Below are 22915 nucleotides of genomic sequence, written 5' to 3'. Positions count from 1 at the left end.
GTGTTAGGTAAAGGTCCATTTTCATCTTTTATATGTGGATATCCAGTTTTTCCAGCACAATTTGTTGAAAACACTGCCTCTTCCCCATTGAATGGTCTTAGCACCTTTGTCAAATATCATTTGACTATATAGGTGAGGGCTTATTTCTGGACAGAGTGCATGGCATTTCACAGGATACAAAGATGAATCAGATTATCCTAACACACTAGAATTGGTCATAGGGAGATTGTTAGAGTGGAGTTGGATCTCATTTTTGATTGAGAAAAAAGGGAGAGATGATTTTTAAAGGGAGGTAAAACAGCTGAGTTAAAAAGAGTTCACGTCGGGCGCCTGGGTGGCTCAGTTGGTTGGGCGACTGCCTTCGGCTCAGGTCATGATCCTGGAGTCCCAGGATCGAGTCCCGCATCGGGCTCCCTGCTCGGCAGGGAGTCTGCTTCTCACTCTGACCCTCCTCCCTCTCATGCTCTCTGTCTCTCATTCTCTCTGTCTCAAATAAATAAATAAAATCTTTAAAAAAAAAAAAAGAGTTCATGTCAGAATTATAGACCTTAAGCCCCTTTCCTGCCCTAGTTCATCTAGTTCTAGTTCACATCCTTGTTTTTATTTTTTTATTATTTTTAAAAAAGATTTTACTTACTTATTTGAGGGAGAAAGAGTAGCAGAGGGAGAGAGAGAAGCAGACTCCCTGCAGAGCAGGGAGCTTGATGCAGGACTTGATCCCAGGACCCTGAGATCATGACCCGAGCAGAAGGCAGAGGCTTAACCTACTGAGCCACCCAGGCACCCCATATCCTTGTTTTTATATATGAAGAAAAAGAGGCCTGATGTTACTCTTGAGATCAGAATTATAAAAAAAATAAAAAGTCATTATAGAAGATTTCAACTCAGTAAAGGAAGAACTTCTAAAATCTAGAATACATAGATTTGAGAAAGAGTGTGCTCTCTATAACTATAAATATTCAAACAGAAGTTGGATGATCACCTGTAAGTTTTGCTGTAGAAGGCAGGCCTGATCATTTCTTTGCCTTGCTTGTAAATATTCCATGATTGCCCATTAACTTCAGGATAAGGGCCTGCTTTTTAAAATGGCATACATAGGGATGCCTGGGTGGCTCAGTCAGTTAAGCGTCTGCCTCCGGCTCAGGTCATGATCTCTGGGTCCTGGGACTGAGTCCCACTTTGGGCTCTTTGCTCAGCAGGGAGCCTGCTTCTTCCTCTCCCTCTGCTGCTCCCCCTGCTTGTGCTAGCACTCTCTTGCTTGCTTTGCTTGCTCGCTCTCTGACAAATAAATAAATAAAATAAAAAAAAAATAAAATAAAATGGCATACATAGCCTTTAAGATGTGGTCCTAGGTTACCTATATAGCATCATTTCCTGCCATGTATCTATGTTCTTGATATATCCAACTGTATTGTGAAGTCTGTCCTTCCTAATTCTCAGACCTTACTAAAATTAAAAAAAAAACAAAAACCCTCCAAAAAACAACCATCTTAAAAAAAGACTGTTTCTAACATTTCAAGAAAGTAAGCCAGAGGGTGTGGCTGTAGCTTAAAATTCCACACATAGAATTCTCAGAACAAACTAAATGGAATCAATGCGTAGCAAGTATACACATGTGCTAGTGAGTGTAAGGGCACATGAAATCCAAATTGGGGCAGATGAGAACAAACTTCGATTTTAAGAAGAAAGGGAATTAATTTTTGGTGAATGTTACCATATTATAGACATTTATTATTATTATTTTAAAGTAAGCTGTATGCCCAACATGGTGTTTGAACTCACAACCCCAAGATCAAGAGTTGCATGTTCTGGGTGCCTGGGTGGCTCAGCTGGTTAAGCAACTGCCTTTGGCTCAGGTCATGATCCTGGACTTCCTGGATTGAGTCCCGCATCGGGCTCCCTGCTCGGCAGGGAGTCTGCTTCTCCCTCTGACCCTCCCCCCTCTCATGTGCTCTCTCTCTCTCATTCTCTCTCTCTCTCATAGATAAATAAAATCTTTAAAAAAAAGAGTCGCATGTTCTACCAACTGAGCCAGCCAGGCACCCCTATAATAGATATTTAAACATATTTTAGGGGCGCCTGGGTGGCTCAGTCGTTAAGCGTCTGCCTTCGGCTCAGGTCAGGATCCCAGGGTCCTGGGATCGAGCCCCACATCGGGCTCCCTGCTCAGCGGGAAGCCTGCTTCTCCCTCTCCCACTCCCCCTGCTTGTGTTCCCTCTCTCGCTGTGTCTCTCTCTGTCAAATAAATAAATAAAATCTTAAAAAAAAAAAATAAACGTATTTTAGCTTACTTAATTTTAAGAATGCAAAAAGACAAAAAGAAATAGATCCTTTACACTATTTTTGAGGTGAAAACCTACTACGTTAGGATGTTTGGTATTACATGCTATAAATAAGAATCATAAAAGTTCTCAACTTTGAACATATCTTCTGCTTTATAGACAACTTAGCCTGTCAGTAAGTAATTTCTAGGTACTTTCTGTGTGTCAGGATTGTGCTGGGTACTGGGAATACAAACATGAAGAAGGCATAGGACCACATCATCGAGGGTGATATGTATGGAGCTCATCATCAGACAAGATCTATAAAAAGTTACTAACCACTAAAGTCTCTCTCCTTGAAGAAATCAAGTATCTAGGAAAAAGGGGGGGAGCTCAGAGAAAACTTTTAGCAGATCAGATCATATCTCTTTCTTGCTTACATAAGTTCAGTGACTCCCCATTAACTACAAGAGAAAGCCTGTTTTTGTTTGTTTTTATGGCATATATAGCCCTCTGTGATTTGTTCCCTTTATGATCTACCTGCAGATCGACATGGTTTGAGCAGACTTATCTCTGAGGTACCTTTCTTGTGATTTGGTTTACTCACCAGATCACCTTTTCATCCAATATGATTTTTGGACTAAGTTTTTCTATCACCTAGGAGGAGAATAGAATATGAATATTGATCCACTGGGCAATTATATTTCTTGTGTTTGTGATGAAATAAGACTTTAGCTGCAAGTAATTTTCACCTGAGTTGAGATGAAATTGTGCTCCCAGAAGTTCTGTACTGGAGGGCTAAATTTAGAGACTTAACCTTGCAAGTATCAGATATAAATCCTCAGTGCATTTTCTCAGAGCAGTCATTTACTGTCTTATTTCTCAGTAAGCTGTTTGGGATTCAGGGGATTCAATGGAAAGAACACAGGGCTAGTATTCTAGTCCTGCCTGTGACTTACTGTATGATCCTGGTGACTAATTCAACCTCTTATGTCCTAAGTTTCCTCATTCTTCAAGTAGAAATAATATTTGTTCTACATGTACTTTGTGATGATACACAAGATTATAGTTTAATTCAACGAGTATGTAAGTATTATAAGGAATACAAATATGAGTATTTGTACTCAAGCTTATATTCTATTGGGGTCAGACTTATAAAAGTAACATGTAGGGATCCAGAGAAAGGATGGATTACATTCAGTGGAGGGGATGTGATCAGGAATATTTAAAAAAGGAGATAGGAGTTGAGCTGGGTCTTGAGGAATAGGAAAGGTGGCAGAGTCACCTCGAAGGGATAAGAAGAGAGAAGCACTGGGATTCTCAGTCTGGCCCCAGCTTTTCTTTCTTTATTTCTTTTTAAGATTTACTTATTTGGTGGGGGGAGAGAGAGAGAGGGAGAGAGAGAGAGTGCACGCACACACACACAAAAGCACGGCAGGGTGGGGGAGGGATAGGGCAAAGAGACAATCTCCCCGCTGAGTGCAGAGGCAGGGCTGGATCTTACCACTTGACCATGAACTTGAGAGCACCACCTGAGCCAAAATCAAGAGTCAGATGCTTAACCGACTAAGCTACCCAGGTGCCCCTGGCCCCAGCCTTTATTTTCAGACTCATTATCTTCTGCACACTTCAGACTAAATGATGTTTTCTGAATCCGGCATGTGTCTGGCACATAGCAGGCCAGCCTCCAAGGTCCAGCTTCTACTTCTTCCATTAAAGCCTCACCCAAGTGGAATTTATCATGCTTTCCTCTGTATGAGCCCAGGCCTTTGTTAATATGACCTCTAGCTTTTATTGTAGCTTAATAGAACCACCTTCCTTGCTTAATGGTGAACTTTTTGGAGACAGGAATCTGGTGCTGAACTCAATGCTTTGCTCTTAAATTAAGTAATCAGGAAATTTTATTCAATTGAACTTGTTCCAAGGACACTGGTATCACTCACTAAAGTGAAGGACATGTTGGTATCATCTTATAAGATGTCGCTATAGGCTTTAACTTTTGTGTCCTGCTGTTTTCCTTACGTCATCCCTGTGAAGTAGATTTTTTTTTTTGCCTTTAAAAACTTAGAGATGAGGAAACTCAGAGGCACATTTGTCCAGTCATCCAGCTAAGCTCTGAAGCCAATCAGGGCTCTTTTGACTTGAAATCCACTACTCTCCACACTCTATCTGGGCCCCGTGGCATCAGACAAGTAGGGGTAAAATGCACTTATTCTGAGAGCTCTCCTTCTCTCTTTGTAAATGGGAGCAATAGTACAGACCACATGGGATTGTTATGAGGGTTAAACGCAGTGAAATATGTGAAGTCTCCAGCTCAAGGCCTAGCACTTAGTGGGCAATACTTGGTCTCTTCTCACAAGCTGCAAATTCAAATGGACATAAACAGATAAATACTCAGTTCTGAGATATAGTGGGAAGTAGATGGGACTACACAGGAATATCCTTCTCTTTGTAACCTCTCATAGGTTCTATCCTTTGAGACATATTATACGAAATGTCATTAGACAGTATTTTGTAAATACTTAAGATTTAGCGTTCTCCTTCACCATCACATCCATCCTGTTCTACCCTTTTCCTGCCTAGTGTGTGTCAAATGCAAGGATTGTAGTTGAATGATTTGTCCAATTTGAAGTCAGACGTTGGTTGAATAATGTCCAAGGCTGGGCTCTTAAAACAAAACAAAAACCAAACCAAACCAAACTAAACCATAGGTCCTCTCGGATCGTGACTTCAAATAACTATGCAGAGGAACCTATTAAAAGCAAAGGAAAAAGGGGCCCAGGGATGGTAGTTAATTGCAAACCCGATGAAATTATTTTTGAAATCTTCCCGGGGTGGGGGGGATGTTAAGATTTTTCTGCTGATCCTAAATAGGCTGCGTTTTAAAAAGAAAAGAATTCCAGCTTCGGTGGGCTTGTGGCAAAGGTGAATAGGCGGGTGTCGACCCTGGTTTCCTCCGTCTAGCTCCCCCTTGATGTTCAGAAGCCCGCGCTAGGCGCCGAGGGTCCGCGAAGTCTCGGGCTAGGCCCGGTCCGTGTGCCAGGCCACAAGGTGCACGTCCAACGCCGGGCTTCCTTCGTCGGGGGCGGGGGGTAGCTTTTGGAACAAGGCATTGAGGCGGCTTTCTGGCCCTTCTTTTCGCTTGGGGGCCTCGATAGGGCGGGAGGCCCAGGAGCTAGAGCTGAGCGGCGCGGCAGTGTCAGTAACCCCAGCCTGCTCAGGCACGCCGGCGTCCTCGTTCTCCCCAGTGGGGCCCCGTCGGGTAGCGGGAGCTCGCGACCCCCGCTCGGTGGCCCCGCCCCTCCTCGCGAGCCCCGCGGTGACTTCGACCCTCCCCCAACGCTAGAGGGTCCGCCCCCTCCTCGCGGGCTAACGAGTGTCCTCGCGCGCGCGCGCGCCCCTTTCCTCGGCCAGAGTGTTAGTGCGTCGCTCTCCCACCTCGGCCCCTCCCTATTGTTTCTCGCCGCCGCCACAAGCTTCCAAACGCAGCCCCTCCCCCCATTGGTGTTTACCGCTCCCCCCTTCCTCCGCCCGGGTTTAACAGGCGCCTTGGGGCGCCCAGAACCAAGGGAGGGGACGCCTGAACTCTTTCCTCTGCGTCTCCTCTTCCCGGTCTCCTCCGCGTCTCTCCCCTGCCCAACTCTCGGGGGTCAGGACTCCATTCAAGACTCCGTCCCTCCCTGCTCCCCTCCCCCCTTCCCTGGCTTCCCCTCGGCCCCCTCCCCTCAGCGGGTCCTCCTTTTTCTCTCCCTCTCCCTCCTCCTCCCCCACCCCATCCCTTCCCCCCCACAATGCAGTTCGCGGCGCGGCGGACATGGCGGTGGAGTCCTGAGCTCGTCGTGTCCCGGCCTCCAGCGGCGGCGGCAGTGACGGCGGCGGCGGCGGCGGCGGCGGGGGGAGCGGGAGCCACTGAGATGAGGAGGCGCCGCGCGCGCCTGTAGCTCGCGGGCCTCGCAGGTACGGAGGTTCCGGCCGCGACGCAGCGCCCGGCGCCGAGGGGGTGTGCTCCGGGAAGGCCAGGCGGCTCCCTGTTCGCCCTCCTCAGGTGCCGAGCCTCGCAGGTGTCGGGGGCTCGGCCCGAGCGTGTCTCAGCCGCCTCCTTGGGGCCTGACACTTCTTTTTTTGCCGGAATGGGCTTCGGGTGTCCCATGGGAAGGCTTAGATAAGGGAGGTAGGGGCGGCGGCGGCCTGGCGGCCTGAGGAGGGCATTGGGGCGCTTTGGGGGCCGAACTTCACAGAGAGGCTGAGGTTCTCGGCTCCCGGCCGAAACCTATAGACCCGGGAGGCGGATTTTGAGTTAACGGGATTGGTGTGAGCATTCTCTTAGGTCCAGTACGATTCCCTGTCATGTATGCTTTTTCTTTCATTCCCCCCCCTTAGATACAGATGTGCACATATAACATGCAAGTATACACACTTATGTAATTCATAATAAATATTTTCTCCGGGCTCACCCTTTGTCGGGAAGAGAAAAGGCAGAGGTGTCTGTGTGGATTTCGTTTCTTGCTCGCCCGCCTTCTCTCTCCCCCGCCCCCCAGTCGAATGGTGATAATGAACGCTTTTGACGTGGGAAACTGAGATTCGTATTTGTAAACAGACACCACTAGCTGTGTGTGTTGCACGCCTCTGCGAGAGGTTTCAGGTCCTTTTGGTATCCGGATTGCAAAGAATGAGATATTTAGACCTGAAAAAAGCACATCGTCGAGGTTTCTAGTCATACCTAAATGGGATGAATTACTGTTATTTTAACAACGTTGATTGAACATTTTCTTTTCATAAGTTTATGCGATCTTTACTCAGATGAATTTTGAACCTTGTGTAAGCTCTTGTTTCGGTATACCATGTTTCTTCATTTTGATATATTTTTGATACAAAAGTAGTTCCTTATACATGAGACATTCTACTTCATTTTGTGATCTTTTTAGTGTCTAGAAACGCAATTCAAATTGTGTATTGTTGGCGTGCATTTAGTAATTAGCTGTAGTGGATCAGATTACCTTTTGTTTCCAAAACGCCCCTCTCCCCCGCCAAGTCTTGTAGTATCGAAATGTGTAACACTTGGTGAAACAGAACATATCCTGTTTCTAAAGTAATGAGAACTCTTAGCTAATAAAACTGGATAATCCCAACTGGATACGACAATTTAAGAGAGTGCCATACCAGGGAGATGAATTGTGGGATGGTTAAAAAGAAAAAGTTGACTTTTTGTTGTTGGTATCAGTCAGCATGTTCTGTATGTGAGTAAATTGTACGCTGAAATTTTCTTTAGGCTTAGCACCCTTGTAAGGTCTCCTTAAAAATGGGTGCACATTGCATCCTAGTACTTAATAGTCACAACTTGTAAAATTTTGAAATATTGCTTCATTTAGAATGCTTGCTTTAAGATAATTAATGAATTCACTAGTGTCTAGTGTGCTGTGATGCCTTTATAAACAAATTTTAAAGAGTGCTTCTTAAAAACCATATACTTTGGGGAAGATAAGCTTTTTATGCTTTGAAATTTTATGCATTTTATGCTTTAAAAATGTGATGGTTAATATAAACAAAAGAAAGTTGCTTTGAAAAAGAACTCTTTTAGGTAAATCTTCCTGTTATTTGCAATTTTTGACTAGTGTGGAAAATGAAAAAGCTTCCTTGAAATAGTACAGAGGCGGAAGTGAAAGTTATTGACATTTACTGTTTTAAATGTAGCAAATGTCTGAGTAGAAAGAGGAAATTAAGGTCTTTTCATTGTCTTAGGTCAAGTTGTTAGCAATGCAGATAAATTTACAAGATGTTATCATGCACATAAGTTTAGTTCAATTTTGTAATTCCTAAATCACACAGAGATTTACTTTTATTTTTAGTTCATTTAGCTAGAACAGTACAGTGTCTACGTTATAATTTTAGACCTTTTAACATAAAAATTTATAATTGCAATTATAAATATTTCTCATTAATAAAAAGCTGTTTAAGGAGAATTTTTATTAGTTCTCAGAGCAGATTCAGTTTAGTAAGAGAACTTTTTTTGACCTCAGAGTTAACCTTGACATGCATAATAAGCATCAATTATGTTGTGTTCCTTTTTTTTTTTTAATGTTGTGTTCTTTATAGAATGTCAAATCAGGATCTGTGGGTAGAGAAAGTTTTTTGAATTTATTTTCTACAGAAAGTTTCTGCTTTCGGACAATAAGTAAGACTTATCTATAAATGCTGATGCCAGTGCATTTTGTTTATCCTTAAAAAAAAAAATCAGACCATTTTGATATAACAATTCAGTGAGATGTGTTATTTTCTAAAGTAAGCTACAAATGCTGGGATCCATAAAATAATGTTACAAAATTCAGTGAAAGTCATTACTGCAATATGTCCTAAAAAAGAAGAGTTCTTGAAAGACCTAAAACAAGGAAAAAACACTATAGTCTAAAGCAGGATAGGTGATATATAGATTTTTTTCTTCTTAGTCATAGAAGAATTAAGATTGCTTACACTGAAGTAAGTGAATTAGGATTGTTTACACTAAACTAAGTTTTAATTCTAGAATTCTAGATAATTGTGTAATTTGGGGAAATGTTTAAAAACCAGCATGATGTCCCCAAGTATTTCTTACAAATCCAAAAAAAATGCAAAGATGAACAGTTTAGATTTTTTTTCCCCTTAAGTGAGAGATTTAATTTGTATGATGTGTTACAGTTTCTAAATTGTTCTCATATCAAATTAATTCATTGGGTGTCCATAATTATCTTGAGTTAAGGGGGAGAGAAAAGGAAACTGACATTTGAGTAACTGTTTTGGCATTGTGCTAGACATGCTTATGTCTTTTTTTCACTTGTTCAGTGTAACAACCCTATGAAATCTTTTTTTGTAGTTGAGTTCAGTCTCTGCTGAAGATCATAGAGTTAGATTCAGAGCAACTCAGTGTGTTCTTCCTATTACATATGCCCTGTTGCTTTTCAGATGTATAAGTAGTCTCTCAATTTTGTAGGGTAAACTGCCTAAGGTTACTCATTCATTAGTCATTTAATCATTCATCAAACATTTGCATTTGTACATTATGCTGGACACTGGTAGGTTTTAGAGATACAAAATTATTGAAGACAGTCTCTCCCTTCATGGAACTCAGTCTGCATATAATGTAGATAAATTATAACACACTAGATCATGGGAGTTCAGAGGGAAGAAGCTGGCTCTTGAGGGATGAGTAGGAATTTGCCAGGTAGAAAAGGGCATAGTCTGGAGGCTGGTCCAGAGCTAAGGAGTAGCCTATGCAAAGATGGTAAGTTGTTATGGGGCTCAGAGTAGGATGAGTGAGAAATCCAGTGTGGCAAGAATTGAGGATTTATGGATAGAGTGGTGAGAGAAATGGTTGGAAATACTAGCCAGATAGGGAAGGTTATTGTGTATGTTAAGGCCTTTGGATTTTTATTTTGCTAACAAGATCACCAAGTGAGATAGTGTTTGAGTTGTGATTAGAAGTGTGTTTTCTGACTCCTAGTTTAGTATTTCTTTCTCTTCAGCTTCCTTACCAACAGAGTTTACCCCTGTTTTTGGTGGACGGTCAAGCACCCTTTTTCATGCCATTCTTTTCTCCTCTTTCTAGTTGCTGTATTTCAGATAAAACAGCTGGTTTTTTGAGGATCCTGAATGTTAAATTTCTTAGAAGATTCTTTTGAGATAAAAATACTTTTGGAGGAAATCACTTGTTATAGTTACTTAGGAAGTTTTTTCATTCCTTGACTTGGGTTGGTTGACTAATTTCTAGTTTAGCACCAGAAAGCAATAGGATGGGGGGTTGGGGAGTGTGGGCTTCCTGCAAGCTCTGTGTTCATCAGCAAAAATGAGCAAAATGCTCATCTTTGCACAGAGCAGCCTGTACTTTCAAGAAGAAATCGGTATGTCTATAAGTCAAATAATAGTCTGGTAGTTTTATTTATTTACAAGGATTTTATTTTTAAGTAATCTCTACACCCAACGAGGGGCTCAAACTCAGAACCCTGAGAGTTGCATGCTCCATGGACGGAGCCAGCCAGTTCCCCCAATAGTCTGGTAGTTTTAAGTGGGTATTTGATTTACAATGATAGGGGGCGCCTGGGTGGCTCAGTCGTTAAGCGTCTGCCTTCGGCTCAGGGTCCTGGGATCGAGCCCCACATTGGGCTCCCTGCTTGGCGGGAGGCCTGCTTCTCCCTCTCCCACTGCCCCTTCTTGTGGTTCCTGCTCTCTCTCTCTTTCAAATAAATAAATAAAATCTTAAAAACAACAACAATGATAATAGATAACCTACTGCAATTTTACGATGTGTAATTTCTTTCTAAAGATCTTAAGTATTAACTCAGGTCTTCACAACAACCCTTTTGTATTATTCTCATTTACAGGTGAGGAAAAGAGGTGCAGAAGGGTTAAGTATCTTGGACAAGATTTCACAGCTAGTTCGATGCAGACTTAGCATTTGAACTCAGGGTGTCTGAGTCTGGAGTCAGAGCTCTTAACCACTACGGTGTGTTTACCTCAAGCTTGGGTTGTTAAAATTTGGTATACAGAGGGTGTTAAGTTCAGTATAGTTACATAGGTTGTCAAAAAATACATTGTAAGAAAAAAATATATTTTAAGAATGTAAAGTGTGAATTATACATATAATAGTGAAATCTGCTTGCATTTTGTCAGTCTTACCTGTACACTGTAGTTTAAATAACTGTCATTAAAATTGCTCAGTCAGGGGCACCTGGCTGGCTCAGTTGGAAGAGCATGCTATTCTTGATCTTAGGGTCATAGATTCAAGCCCTGTGTTCAGGGTAGAGATTACTTAAATAAACTTTAAAAAATTAAAGTAAAGGGGCGCCTGGGTGGCTCAGTCGGTTAAGCGACTGCCTTCGGCTCAGGTCATGATCCTGGAGTCCCTGGATCGAGTCCCGCATCGGGCTCCCTGCTCGGCGGGAAGCCTGCTTCTCCCTCTGACCCTCCCCCCTCTCATGAGCTTTCTCTCTCTCTCATTCTGTCTCAAATAAATAAATAAAATCTTTAAAAAAAAAAAGTAAAATTGGGGCGCTGGGTGGCTCAGTCGTTAACCATCTGCCTTCGGCTCAGGTCATGATCCCAGGGTCCTGGGATCAAGCCCCGCATCGGGCTCCCTGCTCCGCGGGAAGCCTGCTTCTCCCTCTCCCACTCCCCCTGCTTGTCTTCCCTCTCTAGATGTGTCTCTCTCTCTGTCAAATAAATAAAATCTTTAAAAAAATAAAAAATAAATAAAAATTTAAAGTAAAATTGATCAGTTATTAAGTATTTAAGTGTTAGGCTAGTGGTATTCAAACTCTGGGGACCTTTTTGAGGGGTTCTCTGAGTCACAACTTTTGTGACTGAAATTTCATTTAGCACAATGTCTTCAAGGTTCTACCATGTTGTAGCTTGTATTAGAATTTTCTTTTAAGGCTGAATGATTATTCTATTGCATGTATATACTACGTTTTGTGTATTCATCTGTTGATCAGACTTTGGTTGCTTCCATCTTTTGGCTATTGTGAGTAATGCTGGTGTGCACATGGGCATACAAATATCTGTTTGAGTCCCTGCTTTCAGCTCTTTGGGTGTATACCCAGAATTGGAATTGCTGGTTCATATGGTAAATTTACATTTAATTTTTGGAGGATTTGCCATACTGTTTTTTTTTTTTTCATTTTCTTTCTTTTTTTTTTTAAGATTTTATTTATTTGTCAGAGGCAGCACAACCAGGGGGCAGTGACAGGCAGAGGGAGAAGCAGGTTCCCCACTGAGCAAGGAGCCCGATGTGGGGCTCAATCCCAGGACCCTGGGATCATGACCTTAGCAGAAGGCAGACTCTTAAACGACTGAGCCGCCCAGGCATCCTGGTTTTTTTCATTTTCTTGAGTAAAGTATGTTTTTGAAGCATGTTAAGTTTTCGGTTTTGATAAAGTCTGATTTATGTGTTTTTTCTTTGGTTGCTTTGCTTTGGGAGTCATACCTGAGAAATTATTGCCTAATCCAAGATTATAAAAATTTATACCTCTGTTTTCTTTTAATAGTTTTATAGTTTTAGCTTTTACATTTAGGTCTTTGATCCATTTTGAGTTAATTTTTGTATGTGGTGTGAGGTAGAGGTCCATCCAGCTTTATTCTTTTACATGTGGGTGTCTAGTTGTTCTACCATTAATTGACAAGACTATTCTTTCCCTTGTTGAATGGTCTTGGCATCCATGTTGAAAATCAGTTGATCATAGGGGCACCTGGGTGGCTCAGTCGTTAAGTGTCTGCCTTCGGCTCAGGTCATGATCCCATGGTCCTGGGATCAAGCCCCACATCAGGCTCCCTGCACCGCAGGAAGCCTGCTTCTCCCTCTCCCACTCTCCCTGCTTGTGTTCCCTCTCTCGCTGTGTCTCTGTCAAATAAATAAAATCTTAAAAAAAAAAAAATCAGGGCGCCTGGGTGGCTCAGATGGTTAAGCGTCTGCCTTCGGCTCAGGTCATGATCCCAGGGTCCTGGGATCGAGTCCCACATAGGGCTCCCGGCTCAGCGGGGAGCCTGCTTCTCCCTCGACCCTCTCCCTTCTCATGCTGTTTCTCTCTCACTCGCTCTCTAAAAAAAAAAATAAATAAAATCTTAAAAAAAAAAAAATCAGTTGATCATAAATGTCTGTGTTTATTTATGGATTCTCAGTTGTTTCTGGATTCTCCTTTGAACTGTATGTGTATTCTAGTGCCAGTACCGCCCAGTCTTGATTATTGTAGCTTTGTATAAAGTTAGCTTTGTTCTTTTTCAAGATTGTTTTGGCTATGTAGAGTCCCTTGCAATCTGATAGGAGTTTTAGGATCAGCTTGTCAATTTCTGCCAAAAAAAAAAAAAGCAGTTGGAGTTTTGATAGGAATTGTGTTGAATCTGGTGATTAAAAGTGGGGAGTATTGTTATCTTACTATTAAGTCTTCCAATCCGTGAGTATGAGATGTTTGTGCATTTACTTTCATTTCCATTAAATAGGCCTTTACCTATTTATTTCAACAGTGTTTTATAGTTTTTAGTGTACAAGCTTTATTCAATTTATTCCTAAGTATTTTATTCTTTTTGATGCTATTGTAAATGGAATTGTTTTCTTAGTTTCATTTTTGGATTGTTCATTGCTAGTGTATAGAAATACAACTGATTTTTGTATATTGATTTTGGAGAGTAACCTTGCTGGACTCATTTATTAGCTCTGGTGGTTTTTTGTGGATATCTTAGGATTTTCTTTATGTAAGATCATGTCATCTGCAAATAGACATAGATTTACTTCTTCCTTTCTGACCTGGATACTTTTTATTTCTTTTCTACCTGGGTAGTACAGTGTTGAATAGAAGTGGAGACAGTGGACATCTTGTCTTGTTTCTGTTCTTAGAGGAGAGAACATCTAGTCTTACACTATTAAGTATGATGTCACCTGTGGGTTTTTCTTAGATGGCCTCTGTCAGGTTGAGGCAGTTTCTTTCTGTTCCTGGTTCATTCTGTGTTTTTATCATAAAAGTTTGTTAGGTTTTATCAAATGCATTTTTGCATCTTTTGAGATGACTGTGGTTTTTGTCCTTTATTCTATTAATGTGGTATATTACATTGATTAATTTTCATATGTTGAACCAACCTTGCATTCCCGGGACACATACCACTTGGTGTCCTGGTCTATAATCATTTGGTTTGCTAGTATTTTGTTTAAAATTTTTGCATCTATATTCATATGAGACATTGGTCTATAATTTTCTTGTGATATCTTTGTCTGGTTTTGGTATTAGGGTAATACTGGCCTTATAGAATGAGTTAATAGTGTATTCTTGTTTTTGAAAAATTTCTCAGTTTTAATAACTAATGATATGAGAATGAGTGGCTGTAACCCACACACAAAAAAGTTCTTTGGATCTTCAGTAATTTTTAAGAATATAAACACATCCATGGGGCACCTGGGTGGCTCAGTTGTTAAGCATCTACCTTCGGCTCAGGTCATGATCCCAGGGTCCTGGGTTTGAGCCCTGCATCGGGCTCCCTGCTCAGTGGGAAGCCTGCTTCTCCCTCTCCCACTCCCCCTGCTTGTTTTCCCTCTCTCGCTGTGTCTCTCTCTGTCAAATAAATAAATAAAATCTTAAAAAAAAAAAAAAGAATATAAACACATCCTGAGACAGAAAGTTTGAGCACTGCTGGTTTGGGTGAACAGACCTACTACCTTCGTGCCTATGCATTGAACCCCAAATTGGGACTCTTGTTTCTTATAGTCCTAAACCAGTCCTGTTTGTGTCACTTTAGGCAAGTCATAAACTTAGGGTGCCTCATTAGTGTATAAAATGGATAGGCACCTGGGTGGCTCAGTCGTTAAGCGTCTGCCTTTGGCTCAGGTCATGATCCCAGGGTCCTGGGATCGAGTTCCACATAGGGCTCCCTGCTCAGCAGGAGGCCTGTTTCTCCCTCTCCCACTCCCCCTGCTTGTGTTCCCTCTCTCACTGTGTCTCTTTCTGTCAAATAAATAAAAGAATCTTAAAAAAGAAAAGTGGAAATACTGGGGCACCTGGGTGGCTCAGTCAGTTAAGCGTCTGCCTTTGGCTCAGGTCGTGATCTCGGGGTGCTGGGATTGAGCCCGGGCTCCCTGCCTAGCAGGGAACCTGCTTCTCCCTCTTGCTCTGCCTCTCCCCTCTGCTTGTTCTCTCAAATAATAAAAAAATAAAATCTTTATAATGGAAATACTATAAGACTGTATTAACTTCATAAATGTGTAAAGATAAATGAACATACTAAACATGTATTAGCTGATGCTTTGTATCTTCAAAAAAATTTTTTTAGAATTGAAAAATTTGTAAGAGCTCTGGGTATTTTTGCAGGAACTTGTGTTATTATGTGACAGTGTCTTGAATTCTTTTTTTTTTTTTTTAAGATTTTGTTTATTTATTTAATTGACAGGGAGAGAGAGAGAGAGACAGCGTGAGAGGGAACACAAGCAGGGGGAGTGGGAGAGGAAGTAGTAGGCTTCCGGCTGAGCAGGGAGCCTGATGCGGGGCTCGATCCCAGGACCCTGGGATCATGACCTGAGCTGAAGGCAGTCACTTAACCAACTGAGCCACCCAGGCGCCCCGACAGTGTCTTGAATTCTGCTGCATAGATTAAAAAAACATTAATTTGTCTTTGGAATTTGTATTTAAGTTTTCTGTGATAATACCAGTTTTAAACCAGGGATTTTCAGTATATGAGAATTATACTTCCCTTAGGAAGGCATTTTATAATTACTAGGAACCACTCAGAATTATCATCCTCTTCCTCATTCTTTTGTTCCTCTTTGTTTCTTTTGGGAATATATATATTCTCTTTCTCAGATGTATTAGAACAGAAAAAAGATTGGGAACCATTACTCTATCCTAATCCTTTAAGGGATGTAGCTCATTTTCCTCACATCTCAAAGCCAGGAAACCAGACCCATATTTTTCTACATATTATCTATTTATTATTCTTTGTCTATAGTTCCTCTTAAGACTGGTGGCCTGCTGCCTATATTTCTTATTTGACTTGGCATTTCAGTCTAGGAACCTCTGGGTCATTCTCTTATATTCACTGATACTGGATGTAATTCTTGACATCATATTGGCAGTTGGACATTGAAGGTCATCTAACACCTTACCTTTATTTTTCCTTAATTTCTGTATTCCAGTGGTACTCAATTCTACATTCCTTGACACACCTACTCATATGGTTAAAAAATGGTTCTGCTTCTGACCAAAATCTCGAAAATATTTATATGTGTATCTTTTTCATTTCTTTAGTTTTCTGATCTATCCTTAATCTCTATATGTAACATCTTTTTGGCTTTATCCCTTTACCCAACTCATACCATTACTGTTTTTTTCCCTTACTCTTTTGAAATAGTCATTCTGTCAGTCCCCTACCCAGTATGAATTAAAATATTTGCTAGCTGTATAAATTAGTAGACTGGTATTTTATATATTTAGTTAGGTCCTTAACATAGCTTGCCAGAATTTTAGCTTTCTTTCTGTTCCTCACATTTGCTATTGTTTTACTCCTGTCTTAAAGCCCTCTACTGCCCTCTGCTTTTCTCACTCAGTGCTGCCTTCTCTTTCATAGAACACTTAAAATTTTGTCTTCACAGTTCTTTGAGATAATGATACGTGGTCCTCGCAAAAGAGGCTTCTTTAGTCAAATAAATCTGGGAAATGTTGTAAATTATCTCTCTCGGAGATTTGCGGTGCTTATAAGCATATTGAAGAGCCTGAAAGATTCTTCTGGAGAGAAACTCATTTAACTTTAACACAACCTCTCCCCCTTCCCAACTCTACTTAAATTGCTTGTGATAAGGCCCTAAATAAGTTAATGCTTCTTACTACTATTGATAATTGCTATTACTTACCTTATGGACTTATTTCATTTTCCTCTCCACTCTCTTCCTATTCTGAAGTTAATCTAAAACAGAAATTGTGCCACTCTTCTGCTTATCAATCTATGCCTTCTTTTTGCTTAAAGTGTAAACTTGACTTGGTATGTAAATGTGTGCACCAATTTACATTCTCTGTTCATCTCCTGTATTCACCATTATGCATGCTATTTTATGGTTATAAAAAGCTTGCCAAAATTTTAAAAATACATTTTGTTTAGTATATACAAATCTTATTATTCGGTCTATCCCTTCTCATTCTCTCTTCTAAGTGGGAAATTCTTTCTTAGCCCAACTGTTATTTCCATGATAAAGACTTTTCTAAGGCTCTTTCCACAGGGTTTCCGTAACATGTGTCACATAATATATTGTCATTATTTGTTTATATGACTGTCTCCCCTTTTACACATGAGCTCATTATTTATCATTAGATCTTCAGCTTTTAACCCATCACCTTATATGTGAATGTTGACAAATAATCTTTGTTAAAATGAATTCCAGATTTATATTTATTTACCTGAACAAATGCAAGCCCAGCTACATAATTTGCGGGGTGAAGTACAAAATGAAATGCAAGGACTTGCTCAAAAAGTAGGAAAAAAGTACCGTTAAAGTTACTAAAATATAAAGCTTTTTCCTTTCTTCTGTGATCTTTTTCTCAACTTGTTACAGTGGTATAGATATACTTTTATTATTTTTATTTATTTTTAATTTACTTTTAAATGTCATTCTAAATATAGAACAATTAAAAAGATTTTATTTTTAAAAAAGATTTATTTGCGATCGCACGCATGTGCGTGCGGGCATGCACGCAGGGAAGAGGCAGAGGGAGAAGCAGTCTCCCCGCTGAGCAGGGAGCCCTATGCAGCGCTTCATTGGAGGATCCTGGGATCATGAGCTGAGCCCTGAGCCCAAGTGAGACATTTATAACTGACTGAGCCACCCAGGCACCCCTAGAACAGTTAAAAATTTTAAATTAAGTATAAATTTTCTTGTTCATCTTTATATTGTTCAGTGTTATCTCTAAGTGCATATATAAGAGCATTTAACTCTTATGTGGAATTGCTGGTATTTCATAGCTTGTACTTTTATATTGTATACTTGTATATTTCATTTTTTTTTTTTTTACCAGAAGACACTGCACAATACATACTCAGCTATTTTTATTTCACTTTTTTTTTTTTTAAGATTTTATTTATTTATTTGGCAGAGAGAGAACGCACACAAGCAGGGGGAGCGGCAGGCAGAGGGAGAGGGAGAAGCAGGCTCCTCGCTCAGCAGGAAGCCTGATGTGGACCTCCATCCCAGGACCCTGGATCATGACCTAAGTCGAAGGCAGACACTTAACCAACTGAGGCACCCAGGCACCCCTATTTCACTTTTTTTTTTTTAAAGATTTTATTCATCTATTTGAGAGAGAGAGAAAGAGATGAGAGAGAGCACGAGCGGGGAGGAGAGGGAGAAGCAGGTTTCCTGCTGAGCAGGGAGCCCATTGCGGCGCTTGATCCCAGGACTCTGGGATCATGACCTGAGCGGAAGGCAGATGCAGAGGCATCTGCAGAAAGCTACCCAGGTGCCCCCCTATTTTACTTCCTATACTTGTACATTCCACCAATACCCTCTACCTTCCTGTTTTTTGTTTGTTTTTTTTTTTTGAACTTTTATTTATTTAAGTAATCTCTACACTCAGCGTGGTGGGGCTTGAACTTAGGACCCTGAGATCAAGAGTCTCATACTCTTCCAATTGAGCCAGCCACGCACCCCAACATGTTCTACCTTTGACTTTGGCAGGACTGAAAGGAAAAGGAACTGTGGTTTGTTCTGTCTTTCCCTTTCCTTCTGTGTCATCATTTTTAGCATAAGTGGTTGGTTAATACAGGGAAGTAACATGAGTAAGAAAAGATACAATAGGGTTTTTTGTTTTTGTTTTTTTGGTCACTATTTTTTAGACACCATTGCCTTTCTTCTGTGTTTGAAGCAAGGTATGGTTCAGGTAGAAAATGTGGCTGCTTGGCTTACTTGTTTGTAGACAACATGCTTACCTTAAACTCACTTTGAGTCCTGCTGAATTCCTACATATGGTGGCTCCACTGGAATTCTGTGCTTATGGGCATCACCAAAGCTATATAAAAATGAGGTGGAACGGAATGTCAGACATGCATTTTGCATGTATCTCCTCTGTTCCCATGCATGTTCTATTGTCTCATCAGACTACAAAACACAGGGCCACCTGGGTGGCTTAGTCAGTTAGGTGTCTGCCTTCAGCTTGGGTTGTGATCTTGGGGTCCTGGGATGGAGCCCCGGGTGGCCTCCCTGATCAGTGGGGAGTCTGTTTTGCCCTCTCCCTCAGCTCCTCCCCCTAACTCATGCATGTGTGTGCTCTCTTTCTCAAATAAATAAATAGAACCTTAAAAAAAAAAATCTCAAAACACAGATTCATAGATAAAATTAACAATTTCAAGATGATGACAGCAATTTTAAACCAAGCACAGGGTCTTCTTTTCTGAGCTGGGAGCCCTGTGTGACTGCACAGATCACATGTTCCTGAAGTTAGCCCCGAACAAAAGGATTGAAGGAAATAGTAACATGCATTGAGACAAAGAGGCTGCCATATTTCATGTTGTACCATTATGATGAGAATTGTTAATACTTTTTAAAGATTTTTATTTATTTATTTGTCAGAGAGAGAGAGCACGAGCAGGGGGAGCAGCAGAGGGAGAGGGAGAAGCAGGCTCCCTGCTGAGCAAGGAGCCCGATGTGGGACTCAATCCTAGGACCCTGGGATCATGACCTGAGCCGAAGGCAGACGCTTAACAACTGAGCCACCCAGGCGCCCAATACTTTTTTATTTTTAGGCATTCTGAGGGTTGTGTTCTTTATTGCCTTGAAGTTAGGTGCAGCCGAGTGACCTGTTCTGGTAAATGAAATGAGTAAAGGTAATCAGTGCTATTCCTTCTCTCCCTATTTTACTAAAAGTGAGAAGTTAGCAAAGCAGCTTGGAATGTTGAGCAAATGCATGAAGGTTAGCTGCCTTTAGAGCCACCTGAATTCATGGAGGATTTTACATGAGTTGATAAATCAACTTATGTTGCAGTCATCATTGAGTTATAGAGGCAGTGTAACCTGGCTCATTCCGAATGATAGTTTGTCAAATTTCAAAAGCCTTGTAGGACCAGCACAATTACATATCACAATTTTTGAATCTAGGGGATATACTAGGTATTCCCAACAAACAAGTAAACCCTCTCAAAAAGTGTTAGGTATACATTATAAATACTCAGGAGCTGCTTGATAATAGAAGAATCAAGAGCTCTCTGGCGAAACTCACATCACAGAATTCTTCATCTATAGAGCTAGTTCTTGGTTATTTATAAAGATGAAAAGGAAATTGTGGCTTGGGTGATTTGGGGACCCACATAATCTCCACATCACGTTAGGAAAAGAACCCTCAAACAGTTGACAATCTTGGGCCAACAAATTGCTTGTGTAAAGAAGCATACTTAAATTTCTTTTGACAATTGCTGGTAAGGATTTTAATACATAATAAAGTGGCCCCAAAAGCTTAAAGGATGAGCAAAGAAGGAAAAGGATTCACCAATCCAGAAAAACCTAAATAATTGGGGGCTTTGGGTGAATATCTAGATAATTAATTTGGAAATCCCATTTATTCACAAAACTGACTTTTTTGAGAGAAGGGGGCACAGTTCTACTTACCTTTGATCATAAAAATTCTGTCAGTTGATTTTACCCATATAAAATTTATTTTTTTAAAAACTTAAGCTATTTTAGAGTGATTAACATTTAAAATTTGAGGTCCATGATACCTTATATATGCTCAGTGCACATTATTTTGATTAAACTTTTTTTGTTTTAAGTTTTTTTATTGTAAAATATACATAACATAAAACTTACCATTTAAGTGTACAACTCAGGGCATCAGTACATTCACAGTGTTGTATCATCATTACTATTTTCAGAACTTTTTTATCATCCCAAACAGAAACTCCATACTCATTGAACAGTATCTCCCATTCCCCTCCCCCCCCAGCCCCTGATAACTTATATTCTATTTTCTGTCCCTGTGAACTTATTTATTCTAAATATCTTAAACAATATTTTACTTTTGTGACATTTCATTGAACACAATGTTGTCAAGGCTCGGGGTGTCTGGGTGGCTCAGTCAGTTGGGCATCTGCCTTCGGCTGGGGTTGTGATCTCAGGGTCTTGGGATCGAGCCCCTCATCAGGTTCCTGGCGCAGTGGGGAGTCTGCTTGTCCCTCTCCCTCTGCCCCTCCCCCTGCTCGTGTTCTCTCTCTCAAATAAGTAAAATCTTTAAAAACAAAACAAAACAGTTTTGTCAAGGTTCATCCATGCTGTAGCATGTTTCAGAATTTCTTTCAATGGCTGAGTAAAATTCCATTGTATGTATATACCACATTTTATTTATCCATTCATCTGTTAGTTTTTTGGGTTGCTTCCACCTTTTGGCTATTGTGAATGATGTTGCAGTGAACATGGGCATACAAATAAATAACTGTTCAAATCCCTGCTTTCAGTTCTTTGGGATACCTACCAAGGAGTAGACTTACTGGATCATATGGTAATTCTATGTTTAAGTTTCTGGATCATATGGTAATTCTATGTTTAAGTTTTTGAGGAACTGCCAAACTGTTTTCTGCATTGGCTGCATCATTTTATTCTCACCAGCAGTTGCATGAGGATTTCAAAGATTTTATTTATTTGAGAGAAAGCGAGAGAGAGCGAGAGAGCGAGAGAACAGGAGCGGGGGAAGAGGCAGAGGGAGAGAGAGAAGCAGGCTCCCCACTGACCAGGGAGCTGGACACAGGACTCTATCCCAGGACTCTGGGGATTGTGACTTGAGCCGAAGGCAGACTCCTAACCAACCGACTGAGCCACCCAGGCGCCGTGCATGAGGATTTCAAACTCTCCATATCCTTACCAACATTTGTTATTTTTTGCTTTTTTGAAAATCCTAGTGTGTATGAAGTGGTGTTTTTTTTATAGTTTTGATTTACATTTTCCTAATGACTAATGATGTTGAGCATCTTTTCATGCACTTATTGACCATTTATTTATCTTTGGAGTAATGTATATTCAGGTCTTTTGCCCATTTGTTAAGTGGTTTTTCTTTTTGTTGATAAATTGTAGGAGTCTATATATTCTGGATACTAGACCCTTATCAAATACATGATTTGCAGATTTTTTCTCCCATTTTGTTGTTTTTTTTTTTTTTCCACTTTTTTGGTAGTGTCCTTGCTGAACACATGTTTTACTTTTTTTATTGAGATGTAATTAACATATAACATTAGTTTCACTAATGTACATTATGTACAGCATATGTACAGCATACTGATTTGATATTTGTTGTATATAATGTGAAATGATCACCACAATAAGTCTAGTTAACATCCATCACCACACAGTTACAAATTATTTTTTCTTGTGATGAGAACTTTCAAGATTTACTCTTTCAGCAACTTTCAAATGTACAACACAGTATTATTAACTGTAGTCACCATGCTGTACGTTACATCCCCAGAACTTATTTTTTTTTAATAACTGTAAGTTTGTACCTTTTGACCACTTTGACCTATTTTGCCCACTTCCTTCTTCCCAGGCCCAGCCTCTGGCAACTACCAATCTGTTCTGTATATCTATGAGTTCATTTTGTTTGTTTGTTTTAGGGTTTACATGTTAGTGAGATCATACAGTATTTGTCTTTATCTATCTCCCTTAACATAATGTCTTCAGGGTCCATCCCAGTCGTTATAAATGGTAAGATTTTTTACTTTTTTATGGCTGAATAATATTGCATTGTATATACATACCACATTTTCTTTATCCATTCATCCATGCATGGACACAGGTTGCTTCAATGTCTTGGGTATTGTAAATGACACTACAGTTAACATGGGGGGGGGGTGCAGATACCTTTTTGAGTTAATGTTTTTGTTTCCTTTGAATAAATGCCCAGAATTGGAATTGCTGGATTATTTGGTAGTTCTTTTTAATTTTTTGAGTACCTCCACACTGTTTTACATCGTGGCTGTGCCAGTTTAATATTACCACCAACAGTGCATAGGGATTTTTTTTTCTCCACATCCTTGCCAGTACTTGTTATTTCTTGTCTTTTTGATAATAGCCATTCTGACAGGTGTGAGGTGATATCTCATTGTAGTTTAGATTTACATTTTCCTGATGATTAGTGTTGTTGATCACCTTTTCATGTCCTGTTGGCCATCTGTATGGTTTCTTT

The 22915-nt window shown here is 40.4% G+C and overlaps 1 protein-coding gene across 1 annotated transcript in view; it reads left to right on the top strand.

Moving 5' to 3' along the window:
* The first annotated feature begins 6182 nt into the window (after window positions 1-6182).
* Window positions 6183-22915, top strand: part of TUT4 (terminal uridylyl transferase 4) — a 121475-nt gene continuing 104742 nt past the window's right edge. The window contains 1 exon segment of the mRNA XM_044913871.1: window positions 6183-6218. The gene's annotated coding sequence lies outside the window, so the exon portion shown is untranslated.

Source organism: Neomonachus schauinslandi, chromosome 4 (assembly GCF_002201575.2).
Source record: "Neomonachus schauinslandi chromosome 4, ASM220157v2, whole genome shotgun sequence".
Classification (NCBI taxonomy): Eukaryota; Metazoa; Chordata; class Mammalia; order Carnivora; family Phocidae; genus Neomonachus; species Neomonachus schauinslandi.
The sequence above is the reverse complement of the archived record's forward strand: the minus strand, read 5'-3'. Positions and strand labels throughout refer to the sequence as shown.